The 17,793-nt window shown below is 63.5% G+C and overlaps 1 protein-coding gene and 1 long non-coding RNA gene across 6 annotated transcripts in view; one reads left to right on the forward strand and one right to left on the reverse strand.

Annotated features, from left to right (window-relative positions):
- Window positions 1-17,793, forward strand: part of GSE1 (Gse1 coiled-coil protein) — a 390,196-nt gene that overhangs the window by 256,145 nt on the left and 116,258 nt on the right. The gene's annotated exons all lie outside the window — the stretch shown is intronic.
- LOC123577724 lies at window positions 14,555-16,222 on the reverse strand. The gene is made up of 2 exons (XR_006702049.1): window positions 16,111-16,222; window positions 14,555-15,612 (listed from the first exon to the last, which is right to left on the reverse strand). It is a non-coding gene; the product is annotated as an uncharacterized LOC123577724 (long non-coding RNA).

The raw sequence follows: 17,793 nt of genomic DNA on the forward strand, positions 1-17,793 counted from the left end.
CTTGGAGGCCTCCGAACCACCCTTCCATCCTGGCCTGTCTGCTTGCTCAGGACGTGGCTGCTCCGTGGCTCTGCTCCGTGGTCCGTGGGCCCGACGGGGGGGGGGGGGAGGGGGGCCACCCCTTGCCATCGTCCGGGCAGGACTCCGCGCTGCGCCCTGACTCCCGTCACCGTTGGGTCTGCCCTTCCTCCTCCTCACGTGCAGGGAAAGCAGCTGAAAGCACGTTCTCGCTCTGTGCCAGGCTCGCTTCCTTCCCAGCTCTGCCTTTCGCAGCTGGGTGACCTCAGGCCGCGTATTCAACTTCTCTGTGTCCCCGTTGGCTCCTGCGTATAGTGTGGGAAGAACGGTGTTCCTAAAGGCCCGGAAACAGGGGCTGTCACCTGGGCACGTTAGCTGTCCCTGCCACTGTTGTCATCGGCCGCCACACCCCACGTTGAGGCTCTCCCTGAGTCCACCCCCAGCCCCACCCCACTGATGAGAAGCTTTTCTCTCCCCACCAACCCCCTGCTGCCCCTGAGCGCATTCCCAGGCCCCCACATGCCTCCCTGTCACTGGCCTCCCCGCCCCTTGTCTGCCCAACTTCTAGAAGGACTGGGGGGGACGCCCGCTGCCTCTGGCCTCAGCCCCACCCTCCTCTGGGAAGCAGGAGGGTCCGCTGCAGCACCCCAGCCCCGCACTTTTCTCTCTTTCGGAAGCGGTTTGCTTTGGAGGCCCCCCCCAGGTGCACACCCTGGGCGGGGGTGGGGTGGCATCAGAATCCCGGGAGGGCCTGGCAATCTGCATGTCTGCTCCCCAGGTGATTCTAGGCTGCGACCGGGGCTGTTGGAAGCTCTCGAGAGCCAGCAGGGACTCACCTCCTGGAGGACTCCTCTCCTGCTCTCCCCTCCTCCCTGGGCTCTCTCGTCTCTCTCTCCTCTCTCGCTTCCTGCCTCCTCCCCCTCCCCACTCTCCTCTCCTCCTCCCACCAGGTCAGTGTCAGGGGAGGAGGACCAGGAGACCCCCAGGACTTCCCTGGAGCAAATCTGCTGCCCTCACTCCCCTCCCTCTCTTGTGTCTGTGAGTCCCCCCCGCCAGGGTGTCCCCACCTGGAGCTCCCCCCAGGACAGCTCTCCTGGAGGACGGAAGAAGGCAGTTAGGCCTGTGCAGGGGTGGGCAGTCCTGGCTTAGCAGCACCCCCCGCCCCGCCCAGCCCTGTCGGGGAGCAGCGAACCCACTGGAGGTTTGGCACAGCCCCCTGAAAGGCTGCCAAGCCCCGCTTCTCACACAGAGACGCCTGCCCAGCTCAGAGACTCTGCAGCCCATTGTTCTGGGGAAGGCCCTGTTGCCAGAACCTATTACGGGATGGAGATTTCTCAAGTCCAGACCACAAGGCCTGGCCGTGAGTGCCCCCTCCGCCCTGCTCCCCAAGGTTCCGGAGCCCCCCGCCCCTGCCAGGCAGCTGCTCTGCCCCCCTCCCGCCCCTCCTCTGCCTGTGTCTGCCCCCGGGGCCTGCAGAGAGCCTGGGAGCGGAGGTCGGGGCTGTTGAGTCAGAGGCTAGGCAGGGATGTGTGCATGCACGTGCACACACGTGTCTATGCGTGCACGCACGTGTGCACCTGTACGTGCACACACGCGTACAGGCACATCTGTGTGCGTGCGCGTGAGCATGCGTGAGCCCGCACGTGCACGTGTGTGTGTGCGCACACGCTCTGTCTCGGGGGAGCCCTGGAGCCGCCCTCCCGCTCCCAGGGCGCCTCCCGTTGACGGATGAGCACTGATGTTTCCCAAGCAGCATACCAGCTGCCTGAAGTCACAGCTCTGCTCGGGCTTGTCCCTGTCCCCGGGGGCCTGTGCTCCAGCCCCGGGGGCGGCCGGGCGGCAGGGCCTCCCCTCCAGCGGGCTCCTGTTGGACGGGGTTAAGCAGTGAGCTGGCATTACCAGGAGGAAACAACTGCTCCCCTCAGCTCCTGGGTCTGGGGTCGTTGTGGAGTCTGCTGATGAGTCCTGGCAGCAGCGGGAGGGTGGGGGCCGAGAGGAGGCAGCGGCCTCAGGCAGAAGGCCGCAGACTGCCAGCTCGTGCCTGTGTCCTCTCAGGGCCCGAGGGCGCTGCTTTCTGTGGGTGGGGGACCGCCTGAGCACGTGTCAGGGTGGCGGGGCTGGAGACGCCCCCGCGTTCATCCTGGGCTCCCCTCGGCCCGCTGCGCAGGGCTGGGGTGGGAGGGCCCGGGGCAGGGGGGCAGGGTCTGGCTGCAGAGGAATGACGTGCCTGGCAGCGGGCAGGGCTGGAAGGGGGGGCCCCGGGGGCAGTCACCCCGCGGGCCCACGTGTCTGCGGTCCGGCGTCTCCTTGCGGCCAGCACATCCTCCGAGTCAAGTCTTTGGTCCCAGACCTTCGCGCACAAGCCTCATGGGGCACCGGGCCCGTCGCGTGCTCTATCCTGGAGGCCCTCGAGGCAGGGGGACACAACCGGGTTGAATGTCCTTGGTCTAGCCACGTGACCTCCGGGTGCCACGGTTTGCTCATCTGTGAAATGGGGCCGTCGGGGTGCCGGTGGTCAAACAAGTGCCCGCACGCAAGTGCTCCCAGGAGCTGCCTCCCCGCCTCCGTGCCTCTCGCCGAGCCACTGGCCTGGAGAGGGGATGGGGCAGGTGGCTGACCGCCTCCCCACCACCCCCCCCGCCCCGCCCGAGCTCGGGCGGGCCCTCCTTCCCCGGCTCGCCCCCCCCCCCCCCCCCCCCCCGTCCTGAGCATCCCTCTCTCTTTTTTTTATCTTGCCAGCAGACAGAGCGCCTTCCAGTCCGTCATCCCATTTCATTTCTGGTCTGCGGAGAGTGACATTTACATATTAATATTTTCCAAGGGAGCCCCGTGCACGCGGAGCAAGTGGCCTCACATAATGTGAGGGAGATAAAGCGGAGGCTCCTCGGTGAATAAGGACAAATGAAAGCCGTGTGGCCGTGAAAGGCCTCGCATTTGCCCTGTCAGCATGTGGTACATCGGCTCAACAACTGATTTAGCGCCCCTTCCTCCCGCCCAAGGTTTATCTCCACTTACAGAGGACGCGCTCTTTGTGAGGGGCCTGTCCCTTGGCTCTGCCTCCCTGTCACTTCCTGCCGCCTCCCGCCCGGGCGCCAGGGACGGCTGTGGCCGCGATGCCCCGTCGGGGCCGGCAGCAGGAACTCAGGCTGGTTATCTCTCCCCGGCAGAGGCCGCGTGCGCTGGTCCCCAGGGCCTCCGGGCTTCCTGGGCTGCAGCGCCCCTCGGCGGCCGCCCGGGCAGGTGCAGGGCCATTCCGAGAGGATGAGGGGGCTCCAGGGTCCGGGTGCCTGGGTCCGGGAGAGCGAGGGGGCGCCGGGGTCCGAGTGTCAGGGTCCTGGAGGGCAAGGGGGGGTCTCTGGGCCATGAGGATGCTCACAGGTGGAGGGGACAGGGCAGCCACAGGCGTGGGGCAGGGAGGGCGCCCCTGACCTGGGGCCTGGACTGTTCTCTGTGCTTTGTCTGCATGGTCTCCTTAACCGGGAGGCACAGTTGTGACTGCCAGCGTTTTACGCAGGGAAAACCGAGGTCCAGAGAGTGGAAGTGGGCCGCCCAGGGAGGCTCCAGGGTGGCCACATTCAGCTTCCAGCCCCAGGCCTGCCTGAGGCCAGCTGTCGCCCTGAGACCCCGTCCCCCCGCCCCCCCGACCTCGGGAAGGGAGAATACACCACGCAGGGGTGAGGTTCAGAGTCAGCTATAAAGTCAAACCTTGGTGTGCACGGCCTCGTCCTCAATCCCTCTGGGTGCGGGGGACGCTTCGCGTGCAGAGAGGTTGGTGTGTGTTTAGGGCCCGTGGCTGCGTGAGACGCCCCCCGGGGAAACGCCGGTCTTGTCTCTCGGTCTTGTCTGTTGGTCTGTCCGTCAGTTTGGGGGAGCCCCTCGAGGACTAATGAAGGGCACCCGTGGCACCCGTCCGGGGGCGGCCTGGTCCAGTGGTGCTGAGAAGAGAGACCGGGTCATGTAGGCCCTTGGGAAATGCCAGTTCCTTTTCAAACAAAGGCCAGGGTGGGGGGGCTGTCTGGAACCTCCGACAAGAGCCCCCCCCACACGGCCATGTTCCCCATCCCCGACCCTCGCCGCCGGAAAGGCCCTTAGACCAGCTCCATCCAATGGCACTTTCTGCAACGATGGAATGTTCTAGATCTGCACCGTGCGGTACGACAGCTCCCAGCCACGTGTGGTTATTGACCACTTGAAACATGGCTCGGGCAGCCAGGGCCCTGAACTGGTGACGTCATTCGGTGCTAGCTGATTTAATGGGGGCGTCCACATGTGGCTGGTGGCTCCGGGGTTGGGGCCGGATTTGGGCTGGGTCCCCCTGCACAGGATGGGCCTGCCCTCACTGCGTGGATCATGGCCCCGCCCTCACTCCGTGACCACAGACCTGCTCCCTTTGCAGGCCTCAGTTTCCCCTCTTTGGGATGACAGAGCAGCGGCCTCAGGGGGCTACTCTGAGGCCTAGTGAGCTCCCTGACGGGTCACGGTGTCCTGGACGGGGCTGGTCCCAGGCATCCTGTGGCTGTTTTCAGCTTTGACCGTCATCGTCATTGCCACCATCCTTGTTCGTGACTGAGGAGTCCTGAGAAGTCCCGTTCTCCCTGACGCCGGTGGCCTGCGGCCTTAGAAGCCTCGATGTGGATGACGTGTGGGGGAGGGCCCGTCTCTGGACTCGGGAAGGACCCCTGGGGACCCACAATGCTTTGTGCTCTGACCTCCCCAGGTGCAAGGGAGACCAGCAACCCCCAAGAGAAGGCCCAGGGGTGTCTCCAGAAAACTCGTCTAAACAATCTTTTGGGCCCTGCTGCTGTTTTCACTTCCACCTTTTCAGAGGCTAAGAGCTCCCCCGCCCAGCTTTCTGTTCCTTTCATTTTATGCCAGAGGCTAAGGCTCTGTGGATAAGGATGGACCTTTGAGGGAGGGAGCACGACATTCGACATTCCACATTCGTTGTCTTTGCTGCAGGACCCGAGGGCAGAGTGGGGCCCGGCCCCTGCAGGCCTCTGGTCTGCTGGCCGGCGGCTTGGCCCGGAGAATGGTTGACAGGTCTGCTTTGCGACAGGGGCTGGGAGGCTTGAGGAGCGAGTCTGGGGTCTTCCGGAAGACCTCGGGATTGACTGAGTTGCGGCAGAAACTCTGACCCCGAGGCTGCCCTTCTAACTTGACCGGTGTGGGGAGGCGTCCGACCCGCTGACCTCTGGTTGCAGTTCAGTGATGCTTCCGGGGGGACCCAGCGTGGGGGGCCGAGGGCACTGGGCCCGGGTCTGGAAGCTGGCTTCTCTCGGGACTTAGAGATTAAAACTGCAGAATGGCCTTCCACCTTCACCTAACCTTGAACTTGGCCTCTTGGATGAGAAATTGGACCCCAGAGCGAGTCTGTGATGCAGCCAGGGTGGTGTCGAGGGCTCCCGCCTCAGGGTCCTGCCCTGCCCTGCCCTCCCCGTCCAGCCTCCCCTCCCTCCTGCCTGCTGCAGAGTAGCTCTGGGCACGTTTGAGACCTCCGTGGACCTCGGTTTCCTCTCTGCAGTCCCGTCCCCGGATCCCCTTCCTGCCTGGGCACCCTCCCCTTGCATTCGGGAACGTGTGTTTGCAGCCTCCTTGTTCTTCCAGCCCCCCCCCCCCCCCCCAGAGGCCAGCGTTTCTGTCTCAGTGTTCTTACCCCGTAAAACGCCGAGTGTGCTGGCGCTGAGCCCAGGGGGGTCTTGAAGGGTTTCCACATACTGTTTTAAGATCCTCTGCTAATGAGGGCCCTGCAATGCCAAGTGTTCCCATGTCTGTGCGTGCCAGCGAGAAACTGGGCACCACTCACAGCAGCCAGTGGCATCTCCTAGCGAGCGACAGGGCGGAGGCACGGGCCCCTTGGCCGCCTTCCTGTGGAGCCTCTCCAGGGCCTCCTGGAAATCCCAGGCGCCCTCATGGGAAGGGGGCATTTGGAGCCGGGCCGGGCCCTGCCGGCCAGGCGGCCTCCCCCTCTCCGAGCCTCAGTTTCCCCACTCACAGCAGGGGCTGCCTGAGCCAGGACGGGGAGGGTAGCGGCTGTAAGGATTTCCTCAGGCAGCCGGCAGCCCCCCACACCCTGCCTGACCTTAGTAGATGCCCCCTCCCCCTCCCGCAGGCCCCAGGTGGACTGTGGGATTTGCCAGGAAGTGGCTCGTCCATTATGCCTCTCGCCTCTCCCGCTGTTGAGGTCAGCTGCGAGACAGAAAGCGATGGGGGTGCCTGTCCCCACACCTGCCCGAGGCCTGTGGTCAGGACGGGGGCGGGGCCCGAGGCCCACCCGAATCCCAGCACCCCTCAGGGTGCAGCCTCGCCTCCCCTCGATGCCCGGCCAGTCCCCACCTCGCTGCCAGGGTCAGCGCCCTCCCTTCCTGGCTTCCTCGGTCCAGTGTGGCCGCACGGGCCCTGGGCCACTGCTCTCACCCTGCAGATGAGGAAACCGAGGCACCCGGGCGAAGCGACTTGGCCAAGGGCGCTCGGCTGCAGAGTGGAGGAGGGAGGGTGTGCGCCCACCCCAAGGGCCGGGCATGTGCACGCACCCCAGCTCTCTGGCACTCAGCCCAGGGGGGCCGCCTCTGCCCCCTGCACACGCAGGAAGGTGCCGGGTCAATGTTCGCGGACAGGCTGACGAAACGACCTCTGGGTTGAGGGAGTTGGAGGGGGACGTCTCTAGGGACTGAAGGAGGCAAGGCTGGGGCACCCCGAGAGCCGCCTCCCCCACCCACGCCCTGCAGCCCCCAGCTCTGGGGGCTGAGACAGTTGCTAGAGGGAGGGACGGGGCCCCTCCCTCTCAGCCGTCTGCCCCTGAGAACCTTCCACAGGTTGGCGGTGTCACCGAGCGCCTGTTCCAGGCAGGGTGGGGCGCCCACATTTCTGAGACTCCCCGCTCTCTGATGCCAACACAAGCCTGCCTTCTCTGGGGGCGGGGGGACAGGGGGTCTTTGCTCCTTGGACATCAGCAGAGGAGGCGGTGGGGGAGGGGAGCACGGTGAGAACTCAGGCCTTGAGACCAGCTCCATCTGGGATCCCATCCCAGTCACGTCTCCTGACGGCTGTGTGGCTTTGGGAAAGGAGCTCAGCCTCTCTGAGCCTCTGCTTATCCAGAAATCGGAGCTGCCTGTGAAGCACAGAACAAGGTGGCGTGTGTATAAAGATGTTTCTGGAATACGGGAGGCACTCCTAAGTGCTAGCGTGGCCATGATTATCGAGGGCGTTGATAGATGGGGCCTTGCTCCCGGGAGGAGGCCCTAAGGGCGCTGAGGCCACCTGAGTCACCTGTTTGGGCCAGCCTCATGCCCTGGGCAGGAGGACCGGAGGTAGGTGTGTGGAGCGGTGGGACTGGCAGCCACGGTTGAGGCCAGGAGACCAGGGCGGGGCATGCCCGCGCCTGCTCGCAGGGTCCAGGAAGACAGGTATTGTTTGAACCTGTCCACGTCCCGGGGCTGAGAAGCTGGGGCCAGGCCTGTAATTACAAGGAGGAGAGGGCAGAGGGGCCGGCCGGCTTCCGATGGCCTCGTGACTTCCCGTGTGCGCAGGATGCGGTGCGGGAATCTACACACCGGGGAAACTGAGGCAGCCAGCCCACAGGGCTCGTCCAGGGCGGCTGGAGCCTCATCTGCACATTTCAGGGCTCTCCCACCACGCCCTGAGGCCGCGGAGCAGCCGTTAGTGAAGCCACAGCAGGAGTAAAGCTAATGAGTGGGCTCCCCCCCCCCCCACCATCACCAGCTCCCCTCTCTCTCGACAAACAAGTCTCTCCCCAGGGAGACCGGTTCTCGTGCTGCAACCAGCCCTCCCGTTGCATCACCGAGGCCCGTTGGCCTGTGGCGTTTTACAGCCTCCAGGCCTTGGTGTGCAGCCCTTGGTGGGGGCAGGGAGGGGCCTTGGGGCAGCTTGGTGGCCTCGTGCTGGCCTCCCTTGGCCCTGGGCATCTCCACCCCGGGCCGTGGGATGACGGCTTTGGGGACACACAGGGCCCCTCCCCTGGGGTTAGCTCCCCGCTCCCACCCACAAGCCTTCGTTGGCAGAGGTCCCGAAGGGCGGTGAGCGGAGTGGCTGTGTGGGAGAGCCTGCTGTCTGGCTGGTGGCAGGCAGGATCCCGGGGGCTGAGGAGTGGGGAGTTGGCCAGACTTCCTGCCTTGTGGTTTGGCCCCTCCTGCCCAGCGCGCGATGCCCTCGATAGGCCGGCCAGCTTTCCTTGGGTGGGGGGCGGGGGGGCCGCTCCCCGTGGAGTGCAGGGCACTGCCCACCAAGCTGAGAGCCGGGGTCCCAGACCGAGAGGGGCCCAGCCACACTCCCGGCCTCTGGGGGTTCCGTTTGCTCTGTGAGGGGCGGCGTGCGTTGTGGTTCGACCCTGGACTGTGCCCCGGATAGCCGGGTTCCCGTCTCGTCCCCGCGGTTGCTAGCTGTGTGGCCCAGGGCAAGCCGCGTAACCTCTCTGGGCTCGATCGTCCCCTGCCTGCACGGGGCTGCTGTGGGGCCCACCTGCGAACGTGCCCGGAAGGGACTCAGAGCGGCACCTGGCGCCTCAGACCTCTCACTGGCACGAGGTAAACGTCTCGTTCTGCAACCCAGGGCCTGCGTGTGGAGGGAGGAGGAGGTCCCCCAGGACGCCCGCCGGCGGCCTCGGGTTTGCTTCGTTGACTCTGCTGGCAGTGACGGGGCCGGTGATCTGCCAGACGTCTCCTCCCAGGGTCCCGAGAAGATGTCACGTTCCTTGTCCCCCGGGCCCCGACACCAGGGTGTGATAGTCCCGACCAGGTAGCGTTGCTTTGAGGGGGGCCCCCCGTCTTGCTGTCTTCCCCTGGCCAGGCAGCAGGCACCCAGATTTGTAATTTGCTAGCAAGGCTTTTCTGCACCCCCCTCCCCACCCTGTGCCCGACACCAAGCCGGCAGCCATACTCATACCTGTCGCGTTTATTGAGCACCTATTATAGCCCAGGGCTTAGCTTGGTGAACCTTGAGCCTGTGAGACAGGGACCCCCGCAGGCGGCCCCCGCCAGGCCCCTTGCTCACAGCCACGCGGGAGCTGCAGACACTGACCCTGGTCTCAGTCCACGTATGGTGGTGAGGCCGGGCAGACACAGATGTGCTGGTGGCGGGGACAGACCGACAAAAGCCCTGTGGAGCCGTGCCGTTCGCCAGGGCGGTTAGACGCGAGCGGTGGGAGGACCAGAGGCTCCCCGGGAGAGCGGCCTGGTGGATGGGACAGAAAGAGGCCCCCAGGTAGAGGCAGGAAGCTCGCGGGGGGTGGGGAGGTGGGGAGGGGCCGGGCGCCCACCCCTTTTCCAGAGTCGAGGCCCTGGTCGCCTGGGGGGGGGGCGGGCCCGCCGGCCCTGGTCGCCCTCTGGCTGGGACCTCCGCTCACTTCTGATGATGGATAAAGACGTCCACTCTCTCTCACACAGGCGACCAGAGCCGATAATTAGCTTTTAACCTGTCCCTGCCGTTAACTCGAAAAGGCCACCATTTGTTCCAGGGAGCTGCTAGAGTATAAAGAACTGAGCATGGCCAATTTTGTTCAGGATGAATTAAGACTTGTAAATGTAGAATGAGTTCATCTATTTAATTAAGTAGCAGCAATATGGATGTTAAATTAAGTTCACAGCAGACGTGCCAAAACAGTGTTGTAAAAATACTGTCGGGGGCACGGGGATTTGGGGAGGGGCGCGGCTGGCCCCCTCCCGCCGCCTCTGAGGGGCCCTGTCCCTGACCCGGGTGAAGCCCTGACCCGGTCCTCACCTCCTGCCACCCTTGAGCAGCCGAGGATCCCCTCCAGCGGGCACAGCGTAGCCCCAGACAGACGCACCGTGCTTCCTGGGAGGCACCGTCTGCCTGGGCTCCTCCTGGCCCTCCTCTCCCCCTGCCCGCTCCCCTCGCCTGTGCGGGGGGCACTGGGGGGCTGCTAAGGGAGGCCCCTCTGGCCCGTGACCGTGGGCAGGTGCTGCCCTGCGTGGGGAGGGGGACAGAAAGGACGGGAGCCTGGCTGGGGAAGGGCCCTCCACCAGCAAGGAGGGGGAGCTGGCTCCCAGCGGGCGGGCAGGTGGCGGGGGGGGAGGACGAGGCCACCTGCCGGAGCTGGGGCCCCAGCCCCCCCCCCCCCCCGACCCTCTCTCAGCAGCCCTGGCTTTTCAGAGAAGGGGGTCACTCCACGCTGGGGGGGCGGAGACCCCCTGGAAGGCAGCCCGGGGAGTCACTGTGGCCACATTACAGCCCCCCTAGGTCATTAGCGCCCCGGGTGGGGAGCGGTGGAGGGCTTGTGAGCGACAGCAGTGGGCTCATTACGAAGCGCAGGCACGCGGAACCTGGAGGACAACACGGCAGACCCTGCCCTCCAAGATGGCCGTGGACCCCCCACCCACAAGCGCCTGTGGGAGGGGTAGTGGGAGGAGGGAGTGGGGACAGAGTCGGGGATGTTTCTTAAAGTAGGGGATTTCCTCACCGGGTTTTAAAGGATGAATAGGAGTTCACCTGGCAGGCGGTGGGGGGCGGGGAGAAGAAGGGCATTCTGGGAACGGAGAGAAGAGCCACGTGCTGAGCACACAGTAGGCGGCTCATCGTGGAGGGAGGACCAGAGACGCACCCGGAGAGACGGGTAGGGATGTGACGGGGCTTGAGTGTCGTGCTAATAAGCAGCTTGCAGGGACCCTGAAGACGGTCACACGTTCGGCGCCCTGCTCGCCTGGGCACATGGCAATTAGTGGGTCCAGTGGACAACCACTATCCCCGAGCTTATAGTCAGAGAGAGGCCACAGATAAGAAACCAGAAAACAGATAAATAAGCATTAGGTTGGATGGGGGAAAGCGATAGGGAGAAACGGTACCAGGGTAAGAGGGATCAAGCAGGGGGAGCTTGCCGGCTTTTTATGGGGTGGGGGGGTGGCGGTCAGGGAGGCCTTTCTCTGACACTCTTTAGCAGAGCCCGGGGCGGGGGTGGGAGGGGGGATGTAAAGTGACAGGGACGTCTTGTTTGCGGCAGTCCCAACGCGTGCCTCTTGCTGGCTCCAGCACGGTTGTTAATAGAGCTCCTTTGTGGATAGAGGAGATAACACAGGTTACAACAAGGGAAGGGCAACTGCAAAGGCCCTGAGGCAGGCGGGACAGCCAGGAGGCCATCGAGGGGGAGAGAGGTGGGCCGAGGGCAGATAGCACAAGGTCCCAGAGAGGGTTGTCAAAGGCTCGGCTTTCACTCAAAATGAGACGAGAGCCACGGACGGTTCTCTGTGGCGGAACAGGCCTCCTCGGGCTGCCGTGCCAAGAACAGACTGCAGGGGGCGCCGGCGGCAGCCGGAGGCCAGGGAGGAGGCCCTGTCCAGGCAGCGAGGTCTGGGTGAGATGTAATTCAACTCCAGACGCGTTTTCAAGAGGCGGGTGGGTCCTTTCCAGGGTGTGAGAGCAAAGGGGGTCAGGCTGTTGGGAGATTTTCAGCAGAGAAGGAGCGCGATCCAGTGTGTGTGGGCAGCTCGGTGGCAGGTGGGTGGGGCCTCTGGCAGAAGAAACAGCCTCCTGGTTGGGGCTGGTGGAAGGTCCTGGAGGCCTCAGTATCTGGCCTGCAGCTCTGCTTGACTTGGTTCCCACACAGCGTCTTGCTTATTTTTAAAAGCGTATTGCCAACACTTAAAAAACAGGAGATTTTTTTCTTTTAACAAGTCGAAATCTCTATTTACGCTGGGTCTGCGTTCCCGCTCGGCACCTGTTGGCGGGAACTGCCCCCGCTTGTGCCCGGAAGGGGCACGTGTCCTTCTGTTTGCTCCAGACACCCGTCTCGGGAATGCAGGATCCCCTAGACTTCACCCTGCTGGCCCCCTTGGCCCAGCCTCTTGTGCAGTGTACAACCTGCCCACATGTGTCTGGCCTCTCCGCCCCGATTGGAACCAGCCCTTCAAGTTTGGTAGGAAATGAGAGGCTTGTCAGGAAATCTCTGCGAGTTGTGCCTGCCCTCCTGTCACCCCTGGCCCCCCAGTTTCCAGCGCAGCCGTCTGCCTTGGCTCCTCGAAGCCTGTGGAACCATTTAAAAGGCTCCTAACGATATTGATCAATCTCTCTAAAATGGATTATCCCGTTTGCCTCCCAGCCTGACTGGATGCCCTGGGTAAGATCAGAAAGGAATTATGTTAGCCGGAGGCAGAGGGAGCAGGGGTGAGAATGTATCTCCTCCCCGGTGATGCAATCTTATCAGAGCTGAACTTTACTCTCCATCTTGGGATATAGGATACTTTGGGGATGTCGGAAAGAAATAATCATCTTACGATTTGCAGCCTGCTCGACACCGAGCCAGCTGGGAGGGGTGGCGGGGGCCGGGGAGGCTGGAGCGAGGACCATTTTTCGTTGGAGCTCTTCCCCGGAGAAATCAAGCCCTCTTAGAAATCCCTCTGGGGCCCCAGCCTTGGGTGGTGCGCCTGCGACCAGCTCCGTCAGGATTATAGCCCCGCGCTGCTGGCCCAGGGGACAGGCACGTTCATTAAAATTTGAAACACAAATGGAAAATTGCTACCTGCAGCCTCTGTGAGCAACCAGCCGGTGGATCTGAGTTCCCGTTAATGGATCGAACGCGGAGGGAACAATTACAGCCACCACCACGGCCATTCCTTTGGAGCTAGCGCGGTCTCATCCCAACCCGTCGGAGGCGGGGGAAGAAGCCACGACGTCCACGCGATGATGATTATTTTCCTCTGTCCCAGTGCTGAGATCCCAGTCCCCCCCACGCCACCATAGGGCACTTTTCTGGGCTTCTCCGTCACCCCGCTGCCTGCAAGGCATGAGCCATCCATCCCTGGGCCCTGTTGGGTTTGTCACCTACGCATTGGTACACGTTTGCCCCTGGCTGGGTTTCGAGACTTTTATTTGGGAGGTGATCCCCGGAGATGCAGCAGTGAGGACAGCAAATAAGAAAGGGAAGAAGCTGGTGCGGAGGCATCGCTGAGCCCGTGCGGGCATCGGGAGCTCAGCCTTGCTGGGGGCCCCTTAGAGGTGCCGGGGAGCGGTCCTCCGTTGTCCGCCGTCCTGGGGCGGAGAGCGTCGGGTGCACCGTTCGCTGCCTCCGTGCGGGGGTGGGTTGTCCAGGGGCTGCCGGTGGGGAGCTGATGCTCCAGCAATGGCTTCCGTCCCCTGCCACCTCCTGACCTGGGGCAGTGGGTGGCCCTTACTTCAAACAGACAGCTCTGTCGTGCACACGTGAGCACAGCTGATCCCAGCCAGTCGGAGAACAGGGCGGTCAGTGCACACGGGGGCCGCAGAGGCCTTTGCGTGGGTTTGGGCAGGAGAGAGAGAGGCCCTCTGCTAAAAGGCCCATCCTGGATGGGCTCCAGCTCCCCAGGACCCGAGGGCTGGCGGGGTGGGGGCGCCCCTGAACATGGGGACAGCGCCAGTGGCGTCCTAAGCAGAATACCCTGGGAGCTGTGTCCCCGCCTGGCCCTCCCACCCTCACAGCCTTGCCGGGATGTCTTTCGTGTGCACTGGTGTTTATTTGGCCAAGGGCTGGGTCAGGGACTTGGAGTCTGAGCTGTTGTAAGGAAGTGGCGGTGGGGGGCTCCCTTGTCCCCCCCCGCCAGGATGGACCGGATGGCCCTGGGTCCTGAGACAATGGGCCAGGGAGGAGCCAGGTGCTAGGCCCAGGGCAGGAAAAGGACGACTTAAGGATAAACACAGACCCGCCCGTGCAGATGAACTTGGACTTGGGCTGCAGGGAGATTGGCAGACTCTGTCCCTCCCCCCATGGAGCCTGGGGAGGGGGGGGGGCGGTTGCAGAGGCCGGAAGGGGTGTCCTGAAAGGATGACAGTGAGTGGAGAGTGCCTCGTACATTAGCTGTCCCTTCTTGCAGCCACCCCCACAGGGAGTGTCATCATCCCCACCACACATGTGGGGAAACTGAGGCAGGGAGGAATGTGCCCAAGGCCACACAGCTAAACAATGGAAGAGTGAGCTTTGTACCTGGGCTCTCCTGCTCCAGACCCCTCAGTAATAACCACTGTGCCACCCTCACTCTTAGAAGCTGGGCTCCCGCTGCCCCCCCCTCCCCCCCCCCAGCTTTGCTTCCAGCTGTGACCCTGGGCAGAGGCTGGGGGGGAGGTGGGGGGGAGGACGGATCTACCCCTCTGGTCTGGGGCTCTGGACTCCCAGGTTCCGGCAAGATTCTGCCGCACCTGCCCCCGTGGGTATTTGTGGGGGTGGGGGGGTCACGTCTGTTCTTACACGTGTGTGACAGAGGTGGGGGGAGCTGCGTGTGGCACAAGACTGGTCTCACCTGCGAGTCATGTGCCCGGGGCCTCCGGGTTCGTGGTTATTGTCAGCAGACTTCAGGGGCTGGAGATTGTCCCCACGACATTACCCTTGTGCCCCTGAACCGGCCCTCGCACAGACGGCCTTGACGCCCGTCTTCCAAAGCAGGGGACCCACGGCAGCCCTCTGACACGGGAAGAATATGCTCGAACTCTGTGTGTCTAATATCTTAGATACTCTTTTTGCATGGGTTTTATAACGGAGAGGTTGTTAATGTGTGCAACGTAGAAATAACTGGGAAGCGAACGGACGTACATACCGGGACACGAGAGTTCAAAGTTTGTTTTGTTCTTACTTCCAGAATCAACTTTATCGGATACGGTTTGCGTCCGGTAAACTACAGGCATCTCGAGAGTTGTGGTCATTGGCCTCTGACGCAGGCATCTGTCTGTGCTCCCGCCGCCCTGGTCCTCGTGCAGCACGTGGCCCTCCCTCCAGAAAGTTCCTTCCCAGGTGCACCGACCCAGTCTCTCTCCACCCCAGCCAGGTGGCCACCGATGACCTTCCTTGACTCCAGGCTAGGGTCTCTCCTCCTTTTGACTCGGTGGCAAAACAGCCGAAACAAAACTTAGCGTCTCATCTGGTTTTACGCGGTCAGTTCAGCAGCGTGAAGCACGTCTTCACTGTCGCACGACCCTCGCCACCGCCCGCCTCCAGGCCTCTTCCGTCATCCCAAACGCGAACTCTGTCCCCATCGGCCCGCGAGTCGGCATCCGACCAGTGCGGGGTCTCCGGGGGTGGCATCCTTCGGGACCTGCCTGCCTGCGGTCCGTGACGGGCTTCGCGGGCGGAGCGTAACGTCCCCGGGGACCATGCGTGTCGCAGCGCGCGTGGGGGTTTCGTTCCCTGACGGCTGTGTGTGCGTGGCGTGGGCCGTGAGCCTGTGCCTCCACGACGCTCGCCTGGGTGGTTTCCACGTCTCAGCCCCCGTGGCCGGTGCTGGCGGCCTGTTCTAGGCCTGCTCTCTCTCCGTGCTTCTGGGCGTTTCCTAGGGGAGGCGCGCCCGCCCCGGAGCCTCACGGAGCCACCTGCCCTTGTGTGTGTGGCTGCCTTTGCGCGACCTTCCGTCCTGATGTTTGTCCAGGTTGCCACGTGTGTCCGTGTTTGTTCTTTTCCTTGCCGAGCGATGTTTCTCTGTGGGATTCCGCATGGCCCTTGGCCGTCCTTTTACCGACGGACAGACACTCGGGGCTGTTCTGGGGGTGAGGAGTCAGACGTGCGTGGCTCCAGCTCCCTGCCCGCGTCTGTTTCTTGGAGCTGAGGTGTGCATAGCCCTCCCCTCCCAGCAGCCAGCCGGACCAGCTTCTCCTGGGTGCTGGATGGTTCTGGAAACAGAAGGGAGATGCGGCCTGCCGTTGAGACCTCAGAGGCCACATGAGGGGCCACCTACCTACGGGCTGGGACCCCAGCAAGGCCACCTGGGGAACTCCCGCCCTGGGGGCTGAGGGTGGGGTTAGTGGACTTCTCTGGAAGCCCCAGGCCCATCTCTGCTTAGGTTGGGGGGGCGGGGAGGGGGGTGCTTTTCCAGGCCACCAAGGGGAAGCAGTGGAGGGTAAAGGTCGGCCTCCTTATCAGGGCTCCCTGGAGGGAAGAATAAAAAACAAAGCCACCCACGGCCCTCTGGGCGTGACAGTTTGCTGATAAGAGGAAGGCTGCCTGGTGGTTTGGGATGACACTCTGAAAGCAGAAGTGAGTGAGCCCTTTGCTAATCTGGAGCTGCATGTGGCCGAGACCCCAGTCCCGCTGGCAGGGGCCAAGAGGCCAAACCAACCCGCCCTGAGCCCGGGCCCCTCGGGGACCATTTGTTCACCCCCTTCCCCCACTTTGCCTGTGTCGCCACAGGGCCTGGGGGATCAGCTTTCCAAAGTCCCTCGGATGTGGGCCTCCGGGCCCAGCCCTGCCCCTGCTTCCTTCGGCCTTCTGATGTGCATTCATGGGGCGGCTGCTGTATACAGGCTGGGGGGGCCTGGGCTCTGGGCTTTCCAAATGGGAGACGCCCCATAAGGGCTGGGCCGTGGGGACAGTGGCTGCAAGAGGGGATTGTGACCGTGCAGACCCCAGGGCCATGAAAGGGGGGGTGGGGGTGGGGGCGAGACGCGGCGAGGATATCTAAGGGAGAAGTGTCCCAAGGAGGGAGGGCCAGGAACTGCCTGAGGATTAGGATGGGCCGGGTCAGCAGCCAAGCTTCTGTGGGTTTGGCTGAAGGCCAGGAAGTTCTGAGTTCTCTGTGGGGCTCACTGGCTTGTTTCCTCTAGGGAAGTGGGGTGATGTGCAGGTTTGGACCTGGGCTTCTTCGGAAAAGGAGTAGTGGGGCCGCTCCGGGTGGTGTGGAAGCGTGGGTGGCGTGGAAGCGGCCGGGCCCCTCCTGAAGCCAGGGCCACCACCCGCGCTCCCAGGCGGGAGGGTCTCCAGGGTGTCTGCCCCTTGCCGAATGTCTGCCTCCGCGACCCCCCTCCCTCTGTCGACCTTGGGCAGGGACCCAAGTGTCTGAGACACGGGGATGTTAGCCATACCTCGTCGATGGCGGAAAGTACGAGCCTCCCGGGGGGCCCGGAATGTTCTCCGCTCTCCAGGTGGTAGGTCCTTCATCCACGCTCGGAGCTGGGAGGAATCTGAGGTCCAGAGAGGTCCCGGGTGGCAGGTGGTGGTGGGTTTGAACACAGCCTGTTCGTCCCTGGGCTCCTACCCCTGGGGGGCTGCCTGGGCAGGAACGGCTCCCTCACCTGTCTCCCTGCATCGAGGAGGCAGTGGCCAACACAGCCCCGAAGTGGCTGGGGAAGCAGGCCTAGCCTTGGCCACCGTGTAGCCCGGGGACAGTCACTATCGAGGATGCTCCTGGGTCACAACAGGGAAGGTTCCAGAAACTCAAGCCCTGGCATGGTCCCGAGCTGGCAGCGAGGGATGGATGAGGGATGAGGGACAGATCAGGGGACGCCCTGCAGGGAGTTGGAGAAGGGGGAGGTGAAAAGGCCTGAGGCATCGCGCCCGACGGGTGGGGCCTGGCACCCATCCTGGAAGTTCCCAGGGAGGGGATGAGGTGAAGCCCACTCCTTTGGTGGCTCATCAGCAGCCCCAGACAGGGTCACGGGGCCCCAAACTGGGGCTTTGGGTCATCTGTGCGCCTCCGCGGTCCGCCGTCCCCGTGACAGCAGATAATCGAGGTTTGGCTGATCTTGATTGTGATTTTCACAGGCGTCTGCCCAGGCAGGGGGGCAGGAAGAGGGTGAGACAGAGGAGCGAGGCTGTGCTCCCGGGAGCTGATTCTCCGTGCGACTCAAGCTTTAAAAATTCAAGGGCCGGGGCGCCTGGGTGGCTCAGTCGGTTGAGCGCCCGACTTTGGCTCAGGTCATGATCTCACAGTCTGTGGGTTCGAGCCCCGTGTCGGGCTCTGTGCTGACAGTTCAGAGCCTGGAGCCTGTTTCCAATCCTGTGTCTCCCTCTCTCTCTGCCCCTCCCCCAGTCTCACTTTGTCTCTCAAAAATAAATAAATATAAAAAAATTAAAAA

The sequence above is a fragment of the Leopardus geoffroyi genome, chromosome E2, assembly GCF_018350155.1.
Source record: "Leopardus geoffroyi isolate Oge1 chromosome E2, O.geoffroyi_Oge1_pat1.0, whole genome shotgun sequence".
Classification (NCBI taxonomy): Eukaryota; Metazoa; Chordata; class Mammalia; order Carnivora; family Felidae; genus Leopardus; species Leopardus geoffroyi.